A 22,630-nucleotide genomic window follows, 5' to 3' on the forward strand; every position below is an offset into this window, starting at 1 on the left:
GTTGTGCCCTCTTCACGACTGTCTTGGTGTGTTTGGACCATTCTAGTTTGTTGTTGATGTGGACACCAAGGAACTTGAAGCTCTCAACCTGCTCCACTACAGCCCCCAGTCTAGCCCAGAAACTCTATAAACCAAGATTTGTGGCGAGTACCATGCACAGACAAATTCACAATCGTGTATACAAACAAACAAGAAGCAGAGTATTGCATGCTTTCCATGTTTGACATGACGCTAGCGCTAGCCACACCCAATAGCCAGTGTAGTAGGATTCAATCTTAGTCCAACTGCTCTTAAACGCTAGTAAAACCAAATGCATGCTTTTCAACCGATCGCTGCCTGCACCCGCATGCCCGACTAGCATCACCACCCTGGATGGTTCCGACCTTGAATATGTGGACATCTATAAGTACCTAGGTGTCTGGCTAGACTGCAAACTCTCCTTCCAGACTCATATCAAACATCTCCAATCGAAAATCAAATCAAGAGTCGGCTTTCTATTCCGCAACAAAGCCTCCTTCACTCACGCCGCCAAGCTTACCCTAGTAAAACTGACTATCCTTCCGATCCTCGACTTCGGCGATGTCATCTACAAAATGGCTTCCAACACTCTACTCAGCAAACTGGATGCAGTCTATCACAGTGCCATCCGTTTTGTCACTAAAGCACCTTATACCACCCACCACTGCGACCTGTATGCTCTGGTCGGCTGGCCCTCGTTACATATTCGTCGCCAGACCCACTGGCTCCAGGTCATCTACAAGTCCATGCTAGGTAAAGCTCCGCCTTATCTCAGTTCACTGGTCACGATGGCAACACCCATCCGTAGCACGCGCTCCAGCAAGTGTATCTCACTGATCATCCCTAAAGCCAACACCTCATTTGGCCGCCTTTCGTTCCAGTACTCTGCTGCCTGTGACTGGAACAAATTGCAAAAATCGCTGAAGTTGGAGACTTTTATCTCCCTCACCAACTTCAAACATCAGCTATCTGAGCAGCTAACCGACCGCTGCTGCTGTACATAGTCTATTGGTAAATAGCCCACCCATTTTCACCTACCTCATCCCCATACTGTTTTTATTTATTTACTTGCTCTTTTGCACACCAATATCTCTACCTGTACATGACCATCTGATCATTTATCACTCCAGTGTTAATCTGCAAAATTGTAATTATTCGCCTACCTCCTCATGCCTTTTGCACACATTGTATATAGACCCCCCTTTGTTTTCTACTGTGTTATTGACTTGTTAATTGTTTATTCCATGTGTAACTCTGTGTTGTCTGCTCACACTGCTATGCTTTATCTTGGCCAGGTCGCAGTTGCAAATGAGAACTTGTTCTCAACTGGCCTACCTGGTTAAATAAAGGTGAAATAAAAAAAAAAAAAAAATAAAATTGACACTTTGCCTGTTGGATGGTTGGTCGGAGGGCATAGCGGGATTTCTTATAAGCGTCCGGATTAGTGTTACGCTCCTTGAAAGCGGCAGCTCTAGCTTTTAGCTCTGTGCCGATGTTGCCTGTAATCCATTGCTTCTGGTTGGGATACGTACATATAGTCACTGTAGGGACAACATTGTCGATGCACTTAAGTCAGTGATTGATGTGGTAAACTTCTCAATGTCATCGGATGAATCCCGGAACATATTCCAGTCTGTGCTAGAGAAACAGTCCTGTAGCTTAGCATCCTCTTCGTTGGGCCTCTTCCATATTGAGCGTATCAGTGGTACTTCCTGGTTGAGTTTTTGCTTGTAAACAGGAATCAGGAGGATAGAGTTATGGTCAGAGTTGCCAAATGGAGGGCAAGGGAGAGTTTTGTGTGCTTTTCTGTGTGTGGAATAAAGGTGATCTAGAATAATTTTGCCTGTAGTTGCACAGGTGACATGCTGGTAGAAATTAGGTAAAAACGGATTTAAGTTAACCTGCATTAAAATCACCGGCTACTAGGAACGCCACCTTTGGATGAGCATTTTCTTAAATGCTTATGAGCATAGGCAGGAGAGCGGTAGTGAATGGGGATCTGGGCTATTTTCTACATGTAAACACAAAAACACAATCCCCTCATATTGGAACAACGCACTGAGATACCTTGTTAGATTCACCCCTGCAGCTGTTTACAGTCTGCATATTTCTGAAGGATAATTTAGGGAAACAAAAAATAGCCTGTGAACCCTAAATGAAAGTGTTACTCCAAGAAAAGTGTTACAGAAAACAAAGCCACTCCCCTTGCAGTTTGCTTAACTAAGGGAGTGTTGAAAGAATGTGGCAAAACATGGCATTTGAAGAAGCTGGCTGAAAAGAAAACTTGGAGAAGGAGGACACACAGTCTCTTCAGCCCTTGCAAGGGGGTGTTTTTGGACTGGCCAACACATCTGCAGCTTTTTAGTCTGGTGGGGAAAAACACTGAGTGGGCGCCCTTGATGTCCCTCTCCCTACATCCGAACACTCCAAACAAACCCATGAGGTTCAGCTTTCACTCCCTCGGAGAGAGAAATGTGCACATATTATGTTTGAATTGATGAATTAAGCATGAGCTGTGCTTCACTCAACCTGCAGTGAGGGCCTATCTGCTCAGCAAGTGTGTTTTTTAATATTTTTTATTTAACTAGGCAAGTCAGTTAAGAACAAATTCTTATTTACAATGACAAGTGTGTGACAAAGAGGGAAATTGTTTGTGGCTGGTGCGATGTGCCGCACGGAGCGCCGAGCTGCAATTACATATTCATCGATGATAAACTCTAATTACACAGAGATCATAAAAACAATCTGTGCATTAGCATATGAAACCCAACTGCATTTGACATGTCTATGAAGAGCGTAATATAAACTATAACTTGGCAAGGCAGTCGTGTGTTGCAAATGTGCAGGCTATAGCCTTTTGTGTTGCAAATCCAACAAAGACATTCACAGTGCGAGTGCTCTGGTTGTATCAATGAACGCATACTTCTATTTCTGGGTTGTCAGTTAATGTGTTCAAAACCCAGTGTTATCAATCTCACAGAATGGACGCAAAAAAAAGGTACTACCTGATGTGAGCAAGGGTTACGAATATATACGGGGGTGGTTTGAAACCAAGCTCCCGTAATGAGTAACCTTGCCTGAGACTTGGAAGGCTCCCTAAAGCTAAGGTTTTGGATTTAGCTCAGTGAGACCGAGTAGAGCTAACACTCTTGTGAGACCGAGTAGACCTGGGTTCAAATCCCAGTCAGTCAGTCACAAATGCAGGCTAATCCAAGGGCATTTACCATTGTATATGTTTTGTATTTTTGAGTGCAATCAATGAAATCTAATGAAATAACAATTGATTTTACCAGTTCAGTTCTTAGTCTGTGTAATAATCCAAAGGAAAGTAATCAGTGAGAAATGGTGTTCTGGTCCCCTTACCTGTCCAGTGATGCATCCTAGAGTGACAGGGAGTGAGTGAGGCACTCCATCGTGACAGTGCCTTAAAGCGGCCCCACACCCACCGCTCAGTCAGACTGAAGTTGGAGAGCCACCATGAATGTTTCAGAGGGAACCTGACACAGGTGAAATAGGGTCATCAGACAGCTTTGGGTGTGTTTCGATAGTCCAAATCCTTGGATTGTCTCCCACATCTACACTGATCTGATAGCACAAATGGAAGTAATATGACAGCAGTGGTAGGCCACACAAGCTCAAAGAACGGAACCGCCGAGTGCTGAAGCGTGTAGCAAGTAAATATCGTCTGTCCTCGGTTGCAACACTCACTACCGAGTTCCAAACGGCCTCTGGAACCAACGTCAGTGCAAGAACTGTTCATCGGGAGGGGCTTCCTTGGCTGAGAAGCTGCACACAAACCTAAGATCACCATGGGCAATGCCAAGCGTCGGTTGGAGTGGTGTAAAGCTCGCCACCATTGGACTGTTGCCGAATGCCAGGAGAACGCTACCTGCCCGAATGCATAGCGCCAACTGTAAAGTTTGGTGGATGAGGAATAATGGTCTGGGGCTGTTTTCATGGTTCTGGCTAGGCCCCTTAGTTCCAGTGAAGGGAAATCTTAACTCTACAGCATACAATTACATTCTAGATGATTCTGTGCTCCGAACTTTGTGGCAACAGTTTGGGGAAGGTCCTTTCCTGTTTCAGCATTGTTTTTATGTGTATGTGAATAACTCACTTAAAGTTCAAGCATAATCCTTTACTCAGGTATAACATGTTACAGATCACAACATCCTAATCAGACACTCATAATGCACCTGTTTATGCTATATCCTAGATAGGTGCCCCACTAGTGCCATCTCTGTGTTGGCATTATGCCCATTATCATAATAAGCATGACAATGCCCCCGTGCACAAAGCGATGTCCATACCGAAATGGTTTGTCGAGATCGATGTGGAAGAACTTGACTAGCCTGCACAGAGCCCCGACCTCAACCCCATCGAACACCTTTGGGATGAATTGGAAAGCCGACTGCGGGCCTAATCGCCCAATCTCACTAATGCTCTTGTGGCTGAATGGAAGCAAGTCCGCTAGCGGAACCCCTCGACAACATCCGCTGAAAAGGCAGAGTGTGAAATTCAAAAATATTTTTGGGAAATATTTAACTTTCATACATTCACAAGTGCAATACACCAAATTAAAGCTTAACTTCTTGTTAATCTACCCATCGTGTCCGATTTCAGGCTTTACAGTGAAAGCACACCATATGATTATGTTAGGTCAGAGCCGAGTCACAAAAACACATAGCCATTTTCTAGCCAAAGAGAGGAGTCACAAAAAGCAGAAATAGACATAAAATGAATCACTAATCTTTGATGATATTCATCAGATGGCACTCATAGGACTTCATGTTACACAATACATGTGTGTTTTGTTCGATAAAGTTCATATTTATATCCAAAAATCTCAGTTTACATTGGCGCGTTATGTTCAGTATTGTTGTGCCTCGAAAACATCCACATCAATTTACAGAAATACTCATCATAAACTTTCATAAAAGATACAAGTGTTATGCATGGAACTTTAGATAAACTTCTCCTTAATGCAACCATTGTGTCAGATTGTCAAAAAAGCTTTACGGAAAAAGCAAACCATGCAATAATCTGAGTACAGAGCTCAGAGACCAAAACAAGCCATACAGATACCCGCCATGTTGTGGAGTCAGTAAAAGTCAGAAATAGCATTATAAATATTCACTTACCATTGATGATCTTCATCAGAATGCACTCAAGGAATCCCAGTTCCACAATAAATGTTTGTTTGTTCGATAAAGTCCATCATTTATGTCCAAATACCTCATTTTGTTAGCACGTTTAGTTCACAAATCCAAACTCACGAGGCGGGGCAAGTCCAGGTGAAAGTTCAGACGAACAGTTCAAAAAGTTATATTACAGTGCGTAGAAACATGTTAAATGAGGTATAGAATCAATCTTTAGGATTTTTTAAACATAAATCTTCAATAATGTTTCAACCGGAGAATTCCTTTGTCTTTAGAAATGCAATGGAACACAGCTACCTCTCACTGGCATACGCGTGATCAGCTCATGGCCTTCTGCCAGACCTCTGGCTCAAACAGTTCTCATTCTCTCCTCCTTCACGGTAGAAGCCTCAAACAAGGTTCTAAAGACTGTTAACATCTAGTGGAAGCCTTAGGAAGTGCAATATGACCCCATAGACACTGTATATTCGATTGGCAATGAGTTGAAAAACTACAAACCTCAGATTTCCCACTTCCTGGTTGGATTTTTCTCAGGTTTTCGCCTGCCATATGAGTTCTGTTATACTCACAGACATCATTCAAACAGTTTTAGAAACTTCAGAGTGTTTTCTATCCAAATCTACTAATACTATGCATATATTAGCTTCAGTTTACTCTGGGCACGCTTTTCATCCGAACATGAAAATGCTGCCCCCTATCCCAAACAGGTTTTAATGGGGCTGTAGTAAGTCCTGAATGCATCATGGATACTTTGAGAGTGTACATCCCTTCCCAGATGCACAAAGCCCATGATACTCCTAGTTGGGCTAGATGAAAGCGCAATAAACATAATTTACAATAGTTGAAATCCCTACAGGGTTCAAGTTCTGAGGATTTTATTTTCAATCAACAGCATACAACAACTTTTATAAACATATTTTATTAAGTATTTATTTGAGAATTCATAAGAATCAATTAAAAAGCATAGTATAATGCAGAATGCAACCTTTAACTGGTAAAAGATAAATGTTTATAGCCAAAATGTTTAACGTTATCGGATTTAAGAGCCGTGTCAATGTTTCTCAGCAGCCATAGATCGATCACCAATCGATCACCAATGATCACCAATCATCAATGTGGAGTGTGTGTGTGTGTGTGTGTGTGTGTGTGTGTGCGTGCATGCGTGTGTGTGTGTGTGTGCGTGTGTGTCATTAATGAAGTCTACTAAGTCCCGTTAAATGAAGACCCATGATTGTACTTTCATCTTTTAATCTCACAAAGATAGTTAGGATGGCAGTGAAAACACAAATCAGATAAATGAACCAGCTCTGCTTTTAAGCAGCATGAAAAATGTAATTTTAGATGAGAAAAAAGCACTGTTGGCAAAGAGATGCTCCCAGAATAGCTAAAAGGGGAATTCTTTGAAGAGTCAATAGATTGGGCCCTAATTACTAAAGTATAGCAGCTTGACTCCACTCGTACTAGAATGAATAAACCTCTGCACTTGTCTCATAATGGTTCATATGAGTTCTATCGTTTAATTGTTTCTTGAAAAGGTTGTAGTGACATACAACCACACAAAGTTGACTTCCTTATAATGAATGAAGTCTAATCATAAACGACGGGCACAGAAAATTCAGTGTAAATAAATCACAGTATGTCAGGTTAAAGTGTATTTTTAGAAAACACCATCCACCCCATAGAATCCAGAAGTGCAGAAGTACAACATCCTTACGTATATTGTATACCCTCATCAACGATTGAAGATGTTTCACTCAAACATGCATAGCTAGGCTAACAACACACAAATAACTCCCTCCCTCATGCACACACACACAGAGGGGGAGAGAGAGAGAGAGAGAGAGACACACACACACAGACAGAAAGACACATGATCAGACTCAAGAGCACTTCATCTGAGAGTTCCCAGTGAGGGAGATGGTGGGTTCTTCTATATAAAGGATGCCATCAATCATTATGAATTCTATTGAAGTTGGCATCTTAGTGAGATGGATTTCCACAGCTGTAGATGCACATTCAGGGATGTTCATAGCTGACGAACAGTAAATACAGCTTTGGTGCTATTTTCTCAAGAATGTGGTGAATTTTCAAAAGTACAAAACTCCAAACTGGTAACGCTTGTAACACAGCAAGTCTTATATACAAAAGCTTTTATTGTGCATTCATTTAGTATGGAAACGTCTTTCACCACACAACCATTGATCCAAAACTGTGAAATACCATGAGAATATTGATTTAATCACCAAAACACAACATCATATTTTCTCAATGTAATTGTTTTAACAACCGGTTAATCCAATAGCAGAGAAATGCAAGATACATGTTCCAAAATTGCTCTTTGAATGTAATATGCTACAGTACTGTAAATTACAGTACATTACCCTGTTTTTTACATTAGGCAATACACTTCCATTACACATCAGAATTGACAAAAATGTCAAATAAAATGTCAATTTCTATCCAATGTGTGATCAAAGGTGTGATCATTGAGGATATCTTTCACAATCATTGATGCAAAAAATCTATTGTGCAGATATAATTACAACATACAGTACCAGTCAAAAGTTTGGACACACCTACTCATTCAAAGGTTTTTCTTTATATTTTACTATTTTCTACATATAATAATTGTGAAGGCATCAACACTATGAAATAATACATATGGAATCATGCAGTAACCAAAAATAATATACAGTGCCTTGCGAAAGTATTCGGCCCCCTTGAACTTTGTGACCTTTTGCCACATTTCAGGCTTCAAACATAAAGATATAAAACTGTATTTTTTTGTGAAGAATCAACAACAAGTGGGACACAATCATGAAGTGGAACGACATTTATTAGATATTTCAAACGTTTTTAACAAATCAAAAACTGAAAAATTGGGCGTGCAAAATTATTCAGCCCCTTTACTTTCAGTGCAGCAAACTCTCTCCAGAAGTTCAGTGAGGATCTCTGAATGATCCAATGTTGACCTAAATGACTAATGATGATAAATACAATCCACCTGTGTGTAATCAAGTCTCCGTATAAATGCACCTGCACTGTGATAGTCTCAGAGGTCTGTTAAAAGCGCAGAGAGCATCATGAAGAACAAGGAACACACCAGGCAGGTCCGAGATACTGTTGTAAAGAAGTTTAAAGCCGGATTTGGATACAAAAAGATTTCCCAAGCTTTAAACATCCCAAGGAGCACTGTGCAAGCGATAATATTGAAATGGAAGGAGTATCAGACCACTGCAAATCTACCAAGACCTGGCCGTCCCTCTAAACTTTCAGCTCATACAAGGAGAAGACTGATCAGAGATGCAGCCAAGAGGCCCATGATCACTCTGGATGAACTGCAGAGATCTACAGCTGAGGTGGGAGACTCTGTCCATAGGACAACAATCAGTCATATATTGCACAAATCTGGCCTTTATGGAAGAGTGGCAAGAAGAAAGCCATTTCTTAAAGATATCCATAAAAAGTGTTGTTTAAAGTTTGCCACAAGCCACCTGGGAGACACACCAAACATGTGGAAGAAGGTGCTCTGGTCAGATGAAACCAAAATTGAACTTTTTGGCAACAATGCAAAACGTTATGTTTGGCGTAAATGCAACACAGATCATCACCCTGAACACACCCTATCCCCACTGTCAAACATGGTGGTGGCAGCATCATGGTTTGGGCCTGCTTTTCTTCAGCAGGGACAGGGAAGATGGTTAAAATTGATGGGAAGATGGATGGAGCCAAATACAGGACCATTCTGGAAGAAAACCTGATGGAGTCTGCAAAAGACCTGAGACTGGGACGGAGATTTGTCTTCCAACAAGACAATGATCCTAAACATAAAGCAAAATCTACAATGGAATGGTTCAAAAATCAACATATCCAGGTGTTAGAATGGCCAAGTCAAAGTCCAGACCTGAATCCAATCGAGAATCTGTGGAAAGAACTGAAAACTGCTGTTCACAAATGCTCTCCATCCAACCTCACTGAGCTCGAACTGTTTTGCAAGGAGGAATGGGAAAAAATTTCAGTCTCTCGATGTGCAAAACTGATAGAGACATACCCCAAGCGACTTACAGCTGTAATCGCAGCAAAAGGTGGCGCTACAAAGTATTAACTTAAGGGGGCTGAATAATTTTGCACGCCCAATTTTTCAGTTTTTGATTTGTTAAAAAAGTTTGAAATATCCAATAAATGTCGTTCCACTTCATGATTGTGTCCCACTTGTTGTTGATTCTTCACAAAAAAATACAGTTTTGTATCTTTATGTTTGAAGCCTGAAATGTGGCAAAAGGTTGCAAAGTTCAAGGGGGCCGAATACTTTCGCAAGGCACTGTGTATTTTATATTTGAGATTCTTCAAAGTAGCAACTCTTTGCCTTAATGACAGCTTTGCACACACTTGGCATTCTCTCAAACAGCTTCACGAGGAATGCTTTTCCAACAGTCTTGAAGGAGTTCCCACATATTCTGAGCACTTGTTGGCTGCTTTTCCTTCACTTTGCAATCCAACTCATCCCAAACCATCTCAATTGGGTTGAGGTTGGGTGATTGTGGAGGCCAGGTCATTTGATTTTATTTTATTTTACCTTTATTTAACTAGGCAAGTCAGTTAAGAACAAATTCTTATTTTCAATGACGGCCTAGGAACTGTGGGTTTACTGCCTGTTCAGGGGCAGAACGACAGATTTGTACCTTGTCAGCTCAGGGGTTTGAACTTGCAACCTTCCGGTTACTAGTCCAACACTCTAACCACTAGGCTACCCTGCCGCCCAGCACCATCACTCTCCTTCTTGGTCCCAGAATTATAGCCCTTAATATAATTAATAGCCCTTACTATAATTAATAATAGCCCTTACACAGCCTGGAGGTATGTTTTGGTTCGTTGTCCTGTTGAAAAACAAATGTTAGTCCCACTAAGTGCAAACCAGATGGGATGGCGTATCACTGAAGAATGCTGTGGTAGCCATGCTGGTTAAGTGTGCCTTAAATTCTAAATAAATCACAGACAGTGTCACCAGGAAAGCACCCCCACACCATCACACCTCCTCCATGCTTCCCGGTGGCTACCACACATGCAGAGATCATCGGTTCACCTATCTGCGTCTCACAAAGACATGGCAGTTGGAACCAAAAATCTCAAATTTGGACTCATCAGACCAAAGGACAGATTTCCACCGGTCAAGTGTCCATTGCTCGTGTGTCTTGGCCCAAGCAAGTTTTGGGCCAAGTAGTGGTTTCTCGACCATGAAGGACTGATTCATGCAGTCTCCTCTGAACAGTTGATGTTGAGATGTGTCTGTTACTTGAACTCTGTGAAGCATTTATTTGGGCTGTAATTTCTGAGGCTGGGAAACTCTAATGAACTTATCCTCTGCAGCAGAGATAATTCTGGGTCTTCCTTTCCTGTGGTGGTCCTCATGAGAGCCAGTTTCATCATAGCGCTTGATGGTTTTTGAGACTGCACTTGAAGACCTTCAAGTCTTAAAGTAATGATGGACTGTCATTTCTCTTTGCTTATTTGAGCTGATCTTGCCATAAAATGGACTTGTTCTTTTACCAAATAGGGCTATCTTCTGTATATCACCCCTACCTTGTTACAATAAAACTGACTGGCTCAAACGCATTAAGAAGTAAAGAAATTCCACAAATTAACTTTTAACATGGCACACCTGTTAATGGAAATGCATTCCATGTGACTACCGCATTAAGCTGGTTGAGAGAATTCCAAGAGTGTGCAAATCTGTCATCAAGGCAAAGGATGGCTACTTTGAAGAATGTCAAGTATAAAATATATTTTGATTTGTTTAACACTTTCTTGGTTTCTCCATGATTTCATGTGTTACTTCATAGTTGTGATGACTTCACTAGTATTCGAGGTTATAGAAAATAGTACAAATAAAGAAAACCCTTGAATGAGTGTCCAAACTTTTGACTGGTACTGTAGGTCACTGTAATAAAATGCAGAAAATGAAAGAAATGAAAGAAACAACGATTTGCAGGCACTAGTTTGCATCAAGCCTGTCTAGAGCATTTTTCCCTAGGTTCTCATCGACATCGCAGTAAATGTCCTCATTGTTCATGCACCTGGGGAAAAACCTTTTCGCTTGCAAATCCAAGCCTCACATAGGTTTAGATTGATGTCATTGTGTGGCCTGGCCACAACCATGGCCTGGAGAAGGGTGGCACACTAATGGGGATGGCAATCATACACCTTCCACCTGTTGTCGTGACGTGACTATAATTAATCTGATGACTGTTATTTATTTGAGCAACTAACTATGTTTACTTGTGTCCTGACTCTCTGAGGTCATTAAAGATGCCATGGCACTTAATCGTAAGAGTAGGGGTGTTAACCCCGGTGTCCTGGCTAAATTCCCAATCTGGCCCTCAAACCATCACGGTCACCTAATAATCCCCAGTTTACAATTGGCTCATTCATCCCCCTCCTCTCCACTGTAACTATTCCCCAGGTTGTTGCTGCAAATGAGAACGTGTTCTCAGTCAACTTACCTGGTAAAATAATGAATAAATAAAACATAAAATAAATTGTTACTCTATTAAATTAATCATATAACAATTAACTCATTGGGAATTTGGGGCCCCACGGAAGAAGTTGTTTAACGAGTTACCATCACCTAAATTAAACTCAAAATATATATAGAGATCTCTTACATCAATAACAGTCAATTATTAATTATTACCGCATCAGTCTCATTCTGAATGTCGCATTTCCTTGGATCTGCAAGAACCCTAGCCCTTATTGATGAATCGCCCAATACACAAGTTGGCTTAATTATGTATTTACTAACTAACTAAATAATAACACAGAATACCCATACACACTTACATGAGATAAAAGTCCCTAGTGGACTGACATGATATGGCGGCTTGTTACACAATGGAAAGGGGTGGGGAAAGATAAAGAGAGGGAGAGACAAACAAGAGTCAACTTATCATACATACATTTGGAAACTACGCTCACAGTAACCAGAATACTTAGCACCCTAACCACCGCTAATTCGGATTTGAAATGGAATATATATTTACACGCAGATGTCTTTCACTGTCGTCTCTCTTGAAACCAAATGATCCGTCTATGGGTAGTGGCTCGATGTAAGGCTCTGGTTGTTCACCAGAGGTCACAATGTCCCTCTTAGTAGTAGAGTTTCTCTGGTCTTGGACTGTTCGTTAGATCGATACTTCAGACGTACCAATAGTTGTATCAGAGGGGATTGTCTTCCTTCCCCCCTTGTGTTTTTAGGCAAAGTTCTAGGAACACTTTTTCACAACATTTAGATGTAAACCTGATACATAGGATGCGTACACTTTCAGAGTTACCTTGATATACCATCCTTAATGACATCACAAAATAAAAAACAATGTGACAGGATTGTTCTTTAAGTTCCCAGTGATCATTTTCCACATAAAAGGGATTTTTACCTTCCCATACTAGAGAGCCAGAGGGAGAGTTTCTGCAAACTATTTATGACCGGCTGTTAAGTCATAAAACCAGCCCAACTCCCTGATCTGGCACCTTTGATTCTCACCAAGGAGAGGCCTAGTGTCTAGTGCCTAGTGTCACGCCCTGACCTTAGAGAGCCTTTTTATTTCTCTATTTGGTTAGGTCAGGGTGTGATTTGGGTGGACATTCTGTGTTTTCTTGTCACGAACATCGTCAGGGAAATGATGGCCGAGTGTGGTTCCCAATCAGAGGCAGCTGTCTATTGTTGTCTCTGACTGGGGATCATACTTAGGCAGCCCTTTTTCCCACATTTAGGTTGTGGGATCTAGTCTTTGTTTGTTGCATGTGTTGCACTCCGAAGCTTTACGTTCGTTGTGTTTGTTTTTTTGGTGGAACATTTAATAAAGAAAATGTACGCCTACCACGCGGCACCTTGGTCCGGTCATTCTACCACTACCGAAGGACGTGTGCCTAGGCACAATACCCCATAATGTCAAAGTAGAATTATGGATTTACAAATTAATAAATAAACAATGAAAAGATGAAATGTCTTCATTCAATAAGTATTCAAACCCTTTGTAATGTCATAGCTAAGTAAGTTCAGGAGAAACAATTTGCTTAACAAGTCACATAATCATTTGCATGGACTCACTGTGTGAAATAAGTGTTTAAGATTGACATTATTTTTGAATGACTACCTCATCTCTGTACTCCACAAATACAATTATATATAAGATCCCTTAGTCGAGCAGTGAATTTCAAACACAGATTCATCCACAAAGACCAGGGAGGCTTTCCAATGCCTTTCAAAGAAGGGCACCTATTGGTAGACGGGTAAAAAAAAGCAGACAATGAATATCCCTTTGAGCATAGTTATTCATTAAACTTTGTATGGTGTATAAATACACCCAGTGTCACGTTCGTTGAATGGATGAGACCAAGGCGCAGCGTGAGATGAATACATCTTATTTTAATGAAGAAACACTTAAACAACGTGAAGCTAAATATTGTGCTGACACAGGCAACTAACTATAGACAATGACCCACGAAATAACCCAAGGAATATGGCTGCCTAAATATGGTTCCCAATCAGAGACAACGATAAACAGCTGCCTCTAATTGAGAACCAATATTGGCAACCATAGACATATAAATACCTAGACTAGTGAAAACCCATAGACTTACAAAATACCCTAGACAATACAAAAACACACCCTGACCTAACCAAAATAATAAATAAAACAAAGCAAACTAAGGTCAGGGCGTGACACCCAGTCACGACAAATATACAAGCGTCCTTCCTAACACAGTTGTCGGAGAGGAAGGAAACTGCTAAGGGATTTCACCATGAGATCAATGGTGACTTTAAAGCAGTTACAGAGTTTAATGGCTGTGATACGACAAAAACTGAGGATGGACCAACAATGGATGAAATAGTGAAAAGAAGAAAGCCTGTACAGGATACAAATATTCCAAAACATGCATCCTATTTGCAGTAAGACAATAAAATAAAACATAAAATAAAAATGTGGCAAATAAGTTAACTTTATATCCTGAATACAAAGTGTTATGTTTGGGCCAAATCCTACACAACACATCACTAGTACCATTCTCATATTTTCAAGCATATTTTCAAGCATGGTTGGTGACTGCATCATGTTATGAGCTTGCTTGTCATCGGCAAGGACTATGGAGTTTTTTAAGATAAAAAGAAAATAAATAGAGCTTAGCACAGGCAAAATCCTAGAGGTATACCTGGTTCAGTCTGCTTTCCACCAGACACTGGGAGAAAATTCCCCTTTCAGCTGGACAATAACCTAAAACACAAGGCCAAATATACACTGGAGTTGCTTACCAACACAACATTGAATGTTAGCTTGGTTACAGTTTTGACTTAAATCAGCTTGAAAATCTGTGGCAAGACTTGAAAATGACTGTTTAGCAATGATCACCAACCGACTTGACAGAGCTTGAAGAATTTTTTAAACTTCTCTAGGAAAGGGGGCAGCATTTGGAATTTTGGATGAAATGCATTCCCAAATTCAACTGCCTGCTACTCATCCCCAGAAGATAAGATTGAATCATGTCTGTGAGTATAACAGAACTTATGTAGCAGGCAAAACCCAGAGGACAAACCATTCAGATTTCTTTTTTTTTGAGGTCACTCTATTTTCAATTGTTTTCATTGGGAATCCAGATTTCTAAGGGACTTGCTTACAGTTCCTACCTCTTCCACTGGATGTCACCAGTCTTTAGAAATTGGTTGAGGTTATTCCTTTGTGTAATGAAGAAGTACGGCCATCTTGAACGAGGGTCACTTCATGTGTACTGTTTGATAGAGGCGCATGACCAGAAAGCTAGAGTCCGTTTGTTTTCTTCCTGTATTGAACACAGATCATATTTTGTAGTCAAGTTGCGCAAGTTGGAACCGGTGTTATTCTGGATCAAACGCGCCAAATAAATGGACATTTTGGATATATATGGACGGAATTAATCGAACAAAAGGACCATTTGTGATGTTTATGAGACATATTGGAGTGCCAACAGAAGAAGCTCGTTAAATGTAAGGCATTATTTATCTTTTTATTTTTGCGTTTTGTGTCGCGCCTGCAGGGTTGAAATATGTTTTCTCTCTTTTGTTTATGAAGGTGCTATCCTCAGATAATAGCATCGTTTGCTTTCGCCGAAAAGCCTTTTTGAAATCTGACATGTTGGCTGGATTCACAACACGTGTAGCTTTAATTTGCTATCTTGATTTCATGAAAGTTAGATTTTTATAGGAATTTATTTGAATTTGGCGCTCTGCATTTTCTCTGGCTTTTGGCCAAGTGGGACCCTACCGTCCCACATATCCCAGAGAATAATATTGTACAATCCAGGTGTGGTAAGCTCTTAGTCTTACCCAGAAAGACTCACAGCTGTAATCGCTGTGTGAATAATTATGTAAATTAGGCATTTCTGTATTTCATTTTTAGTAAATTAGCAAAATGTTCTAAAAACCTGTTTTCACTTTGCCTTCATGGGGTATTTTGTGTAGATGGGTGTGAGAAAATAATCTATTTAATCAATTTTGAATTCAGGCTGGAACACAACAAAATGTGTAGTACGTCAATGGGAATTAATACTTTCTGAAGGCACTGTACAGTACATTATTTATGTATATTAATTTGGGGTATAATTAAGCAATAAGGAACCTCAGGATTTGTGGTATATGGCCAATATACCACGGCCAATGGCTGTGTCCAGGCACTCAATGCATTGTGCATAAGAACAGCCCTTAGCCGTGATATATTGGCCATATACCACACCCCCTCGCGCCTTTGCTTAATTATACCCCAAATGATTTCCTGAGTATTATAACGAACAGGGACACTTATAAATAAAGTAACACATTAAGATCAGAAATCTTGCCTCAGTAATTGCTTAGCACATCTGTTTACAGCCTCCAGTATTTTGTAATAGCAGGTATTTGTTCAAATAATTGAGAATTATTCCATTGTCATTGTATTTTTTTTATATTATTCCTTCCTTTCTTCCACAAGATAACATGTAATTGGTGCAAAGTAGAATGGTGGAAAATGTGAATTCTCCCTCCCAAATCAGTGATCCTTTCAATGTGAGGTTCAATGGTAAGGAGAATGCATTTCACTGGCCAGCTCCCCAACAATAAAGGTTTGCTGCCCCCATGTGTTTGTTGAACTGAAGTAGATAGGCATTGGGCAAGCACAAAATGTTTGCAATGTGGTGTTAATATTAATAAAGCTCTTAATAAATAGTAACTATGAACATTTCATTGTATGAAAACAAAAAACAGATATTTCCCAGTAGTGTACTGTAATTAAATCCTCCAGGACCTTCATTGGCTCCCAATGAAGGAGAGGATAAACGTCAAAGTTCTACTTCACACTTTCAAGGCCCTTACATGACTCTGCCCCCCTCCTACCTCCCACAGCTACCACTGCCCTGGCTGCTCCCTACGCTCCTCTGACTCTGGCCTCCTCCTGATGTTCCCAAAGACCAGGCTTCACACAAGACCCCCTCAAACCAGAGAAACAAACTCGTAAAAACATTCAGCTAACTTCAATAAACAACCAGAAATAACTGTTGATGTTTTTGTTTGTTGAGTGAATTAAACCATGCCCATTTTAAGCTTATCTTTCTGAAAAACTAAAAGTTATGGTAACACTTTAAAATAACACCTTGTAATAAAGCATTATAATGAATTAGTGAATAGTTTATTCATAATGTATTAATCATTATTCCCACATTTGTAAATGTTAGTAAGATAGTTATTCACAAATGTATAACCCCTTTTAAAGTATGTAATAATGATTAATAAAATGTTTAATATATATCCTTATAAACCATTTACTAATCATTAGTTAAGTATTTTTGCAGGGTTTAATCTAAATTGAGGACTATTTATACTTTATACATTCTAAATATTTTGACCAGTGGAATTTTTCCAAAAAAGATGGCCATACCATTGGTAGACAATAAACATTTCAGCATTACCTGAAGTAGAACAGCCTTTGTCAAAAGTCTCCCCGGGGATCCCCAGCCATTCCAGAGATAGCACACCTGATTCAACTTGTCAACTAATCATCAAGCCCTTGACTAGGTGAATCAGGTGTGCTAGTTCAGAGCAACAACAAAATTGTGAAACATCTGGGGATCCCCAAGGAGAGGTTTGAAAAACAATGGAGTCGAACATAACAATGGTTAAACAATAATCATACAACACAGATAATGTTTAAAGGCCAAGTGCAGTCAAAAAAAATTTTTTTCCCGTGTTTTATATCATATTTTACAACTGATTAAACTAACACTGCAAAAGTGTGCTTATTTGGGGGGGGGGGGCAGTGTTATTTCCTGATAGTTGCTGGTTGATAATACATTCTACACAGGACCTTCTAATCAGCAGGTTTGCGAGGGTGGGAGTTTCGGCTTTCCATGGTGTCCTAGCAAAATTTTTGGTTAATAAATATTTTCTTGCTAAAAAGCTACTTTTGCCTATTTTATTGGAAATGTATTAGAGTAAGGTGCTTAATTGTTACATAGAAATAGTTTGATATTGATATTAAAAAGGGCTGCATTGGGCCTTTAAACCTCCACTGCGTAACTATGTGTGTACATGTGTTTTTGGAGAACCCTCTGGCAAGAATGCAGTTTTTTTTCAAGATTTGAACACGCCATCCCAGAAACTCAAGCTCTCATTGGTTGTTGCTGCTTGGTTGACATGGCATCAACATCCGCTCTGAGACTTTGTGGCTGTGTTATCTAGTGGAAACCCAGTGCACACAATGTTGACTTTGTGGCTGTGGTAATTGAAGATAACTCGATTCCATCTGAACATGTACTAAAAATGTTATAAACTCAGCAAAAAATGAATCGGCCCTTTTTCAGCGCCCTGTCTTTCAAAGATGATTCGTAAAGATCAAAATAACTTCACAGATCTTCATTGTAAAGGGTTTAAGTGTTTTTGCTTGACTGCAAAAAGAGAGGCTGGCCTAGATGAAGGTTAATACAAATCTTTCACCTGTGGTACTGTTACCCATTTCACAATATAATACAAATCTTTCACCTGGACTCACTCTTCACCTGTTATTACCTCCCCTATATTTGTCAGTTCCTCAGCTCTGTTCTCCGCTTCTGCATTGATTGTCTTTTGTTTGTGTTAACTGTTTGCTGACGCTGTTCCTGTCTCGGTCCATGTGCGTTATTTATTAAATGTTTTACTCCCCGTACCTGCTTCGTCTCTCCAGCATCATTCCATGTGACAGAGAGGTGCTGGAGCTGGCCGCTTCCCATCTACCTGGAGTTATTTTTTACAACATGGAGTACCAAAGAGCTATCCCAGGGTCTCTGGATAAACTTGCTGGTGCACCTGCATGAATTGCAGGGAGATTCCTGAACTTTACAACACACTCAGTGGCTCAGTTGGTAGAGCATGGCACTTGCAATGCCAGCACTCCCCAGTACAAAAAACAATAATATGAAAATGTATACACTCCCTACTGTAAGTCGCCAAGTATGTTTACATAGCAGTTTAACACTTTCCACAACTACTCTGTGCTTTCTTTTTAATTTGGATCCCAATTAAGAAAAATACTCAATTTGGTGATAACTTCGTGTCATTTTCTGTTCATTTTTCCTTGGTCTGGATGGTATCAGTTTGGGACTTAATCAGAAAGTTTCCCTTACACTGTGCTTTTGTTATTTTGAGGTAGGTTACAGAGACTTCCTTGATTCTTGTTTATCTCCCTAATAAATCTATTTGACCTGATCTGTGTAATGGGAGCATGTCACGCCCTGGTCTTAGTATTTTGTGTTTTCTTTATTTGGTCAGGCCAGGGTGTGACATGGGTTTATTTTGTGGTGTGTTTGTGTATTGGGGTTTTTCGTAGGTTTTGGGATTGTGGCTTAGTGGGGTGTTCTAGCAGAGTCTATGGTTGCCTGAGGTGGTTCTCAATCAGAGGCAGGTGATTCTCGTTGTCTCTGATTGGGAACCATATTTAGGCAGCCATATTCTTTGAGTGTTTCGTGGGTGATTGTTCCTGTCTCAGTGTTTTGTATTCACCAGTTTAGGCTGTTTCGGGTTAATTGTTTTTGTATTATTCGTGTTTCGTCTTCATTAAAGATGTATCGACTTAACCACGCTGCATTTTGGTCCGACTCTCCTTCAACGGAAGAAAACCGTAACAGAGCGACTTGTTTTGTACTGTATTAACACCAGGGTAGTCCATCCATCTTTCTGGATATCTACCCACCTGTTGGTCTGCTAATTTGAAGTGTAAACCATCAGGAGCATTGTTATCTAGGAAGAAGATTTGTATTCATTTTTTAGGGGGGTAGATCAGCTTTAATATTGAAGATAGATTGTAGCTTCGATCGATGTAATAGTCTGCATCACTTCCAATCCCCCATATACGTTTTTTGTTGTAATGCCGCAATTGGTCGGTTGTAATTTTGGGTAGAGCAGACATTTCCATATGTTTTAGTTACAGTGCCTTGCGAAAGTATTCGGCCCCCTTGAACTTTGCGAACTTTTGCCACATTTCAGGCTTCAAACATAAAGATATAAAACTGTATTTTTTTGTGAAGAATCAACAACAAGTAGAACACAATCATGAAGTGGAACGACATTTATTGGATATTTCAAACTTTTTTAACAAATCAAAAACTGAAAAATTGGGCGTGCAAAATTATTCAGCCCCTTTACTTTCAGTGCAGCAAACTCTCTCCAGAAGTTCAGTGAGGATCTCTGAATGATCCAATGTTGACCTAAATGACTAATGATGATAAATACAATCCACCTGTGTGTAATCAAGTCTCCGTATAAATGCACCTGCACTGTGATAGTCTCAGAGGTCCGTTAAAAGCGCAGAGAGCATCATGAAGAACAAGGAACACACCAGGCAGGTGTTGAGGAAACAGGTACAAAAGTATCTATATCCACAGTAAAACGAGTTCTATATCACATAACCTGAAAGTCAGCTCAGCAAGGAAGAAGCCACTGCTCAAATCCGCCATGAAAAAGCCAGACTACGGTTTGCAACTGTTTGGAGGAAAAGGGGGAGGCTTACAAGCCGAAGAACACCATCCCAACCGTGAAGCACAAGGGTGGCACCATCATGTTGTGGGGGTGCTTTGCTGCAGGAGGAACTGGTGCAATTCACAAAATAGATGGCATCATGAGAAGGGGAAATTATGTGGATATGTTGACGCAACATCTCAAAACATCAGTTCAGGAAGTTAAAGCTTGGTCGCAAATGGGTCTTCCAAATGGATAATGACCCCAAGCATACTTCCAAAGTTATGGCAAAATGGCTTAAGGACAACAAAGTCAAGGTATTGGAGTGGCCATCACAAAGCCCTGACCTCAATCCTATAGAAAATTTGTGGGCAGTACTGAAAAAGTGTGTGCGAGCAAGGAGGCCTACAAACCTGACTCAGTTACACCAGTTCTGTCAGGAGGAATGGGCCAAAATTCACCCAACTTATTGTGGGAAGCTTGTGGAAGGCTACCGAAACGTTTGACCCAAGTTAAACAATTTAAAGGCAATGCTACCAAATACTAATTTAGTGTATGTAAATCTCAACAAGCAAGCAAGTCGCAGCAATGAAGAATTGAGTATGTGGCACATTTACGCGACGGGAGGGGAATTCTGGGAGGGGGAGATTGCCGGCACAACACTGGCGTCGTTTTGCGTATCAGTTCATAAACCATGTGCAATGGAATCGGTACATCAAATCTCTTCCCAATTATTTTACAATCTATATGACACAGCTGTCAATTGTTTTGTCCTTAAATAAAACTGCTATACTTTATCACAATTTTCTTCAACCAATTATGGTCTTTAATGCAGGCCTAACAGACAAGTTCCTTACTTACTCCCCCTTCCCTCTTACATTTTTGTGGTAGTGCAACAATTGGTTGCTTGTAATTTTGGGTAGAGCAGACATTTCCATATGTTCTAGTTAGCTGCATGATGACATAACTGCACCAGTCACATTTATGATATAATTTACGAAGACTATACCTTTGTTAAAAAATAAATAGAATGTTTTATTTATCAATTAGTATTTGAGTTTAACCACAATATTTGTTGTATTATTTGTTCTGTCTTTTCTGGTGGATTAAATTGAAATTGCAACCAACTTTCTATGGCTTGTTTTGAAAATAGCAATATTTGGGAGATGATTTCCTTTTCAAATAACTGAAAGTGAGAGGTTGTAATCTGAATAAAGGGAAAACTGCCTTTCTTGAACACAGGGTGAGACATTCTTACTAATTTGCTAGAGAACCCGTTTGGATTTAAGTATAACTTTTGTTTGACTGAAGCCTTTTGTGAGAGGTCTAATGCTTTAATATTTAATCATTTCTGCCCTCTGAATTCATATTATAAATAGGCCCATTTAATTTTGTCTGTCGAGAGAACAGTTTAGTAAATCATTTAAAAACCATTCCAAAAGTACAATAATGAAAATAAATTCACAAGTATTGTTTCCCACACAAACTTCCCTTATTTATATTTATGATTTATATGCTCGGCTGTAGGCCCACCTCTTTCATCAATTCTGAGTACTCTGTAGGTTTTCTCACTTCCCAGGAATGACCAAGTCTGACAACAAGGAAAGCTCAGGTCCTTCCCAGCTCAACGATGTGCTTACTGCACCCTGTGTTGCATGGCGACGTCTCCTCGAAGTTGTAGCTGCTCAGCCGTTGTTGGTGGTGGCACTTCAGGAAGTCTTGGGACATCTGCTGTCAGGATCAATCTCTTTGGTAATCCGATTTGAGAACCCAGTCTTCTAAACACTGCTCTCCTGAAGTTCTGGGATTTCGGTGTAGACCTTTGCAGTTTTCAATGCGTTGATACTTCACCTTCGACATTGTTATTGTAATCTCCTTTCACTGAAAGACAGAATACTATTTCATAAGAATTTTGTCTATAGAATTAACTATCACACCTGATTAAACTAATTGCATTCTAAACTGAAAATCATGATTAGTTGATTAGTGAAGTCGTGTTAGCTGGGGCTGGGGCAAAGGTGTGGCACCAATCAAGCCCCCGAGGACTGGAGTTGACCATTCCTGACCTAGATCAGAGATAAAACTACCTAGTTTTAGAAAGTGTTGTACAACAGCTGACTTAAGACGGGGCATTAAGATCAAGAACACGTGATGTGCAGTTGAAAATGTTTCCACGATAATGGTGCCGCTTAACAATTCCATGATGAAACTTTGAAACAAAGTTGCCACTTGTTGTAGCAAACGAGTGTCATGAAATACATGCACCAGAAACAAGGTACAATTTTTGACTGGTCAGAATTGTCAGCAAGCCAGGCTAGTTGCAGTAACTTCAAAAGTATTCACACTGCTTGATTTCCCCAACATTTTGTTGTGTTACAGCCTGAATTTAGAATGTATTAAATTCAGATTGTTTTGTCACTGGCCTACACACAGTACCCCATAATGTCAAAGTGGAATTGTGTTTGTC

The sequence above is a fragment of the Oncorhynchus tshawytscha genome, linkage group LG26 (assembly GCF_018296145.1).
Source record: "Oncorhynchus tshawytscha isolate Ot180627B linkage group LG26, Otsh_v2.0, whole genome shotgun sequence".
Lineage (NCBI taxonomy): Eukaryota > Metazoa > Chordata > Actinopteri > Salmoniformes > Salmonidae > Oncorhynchus > Oncorhynchus tshawytscha.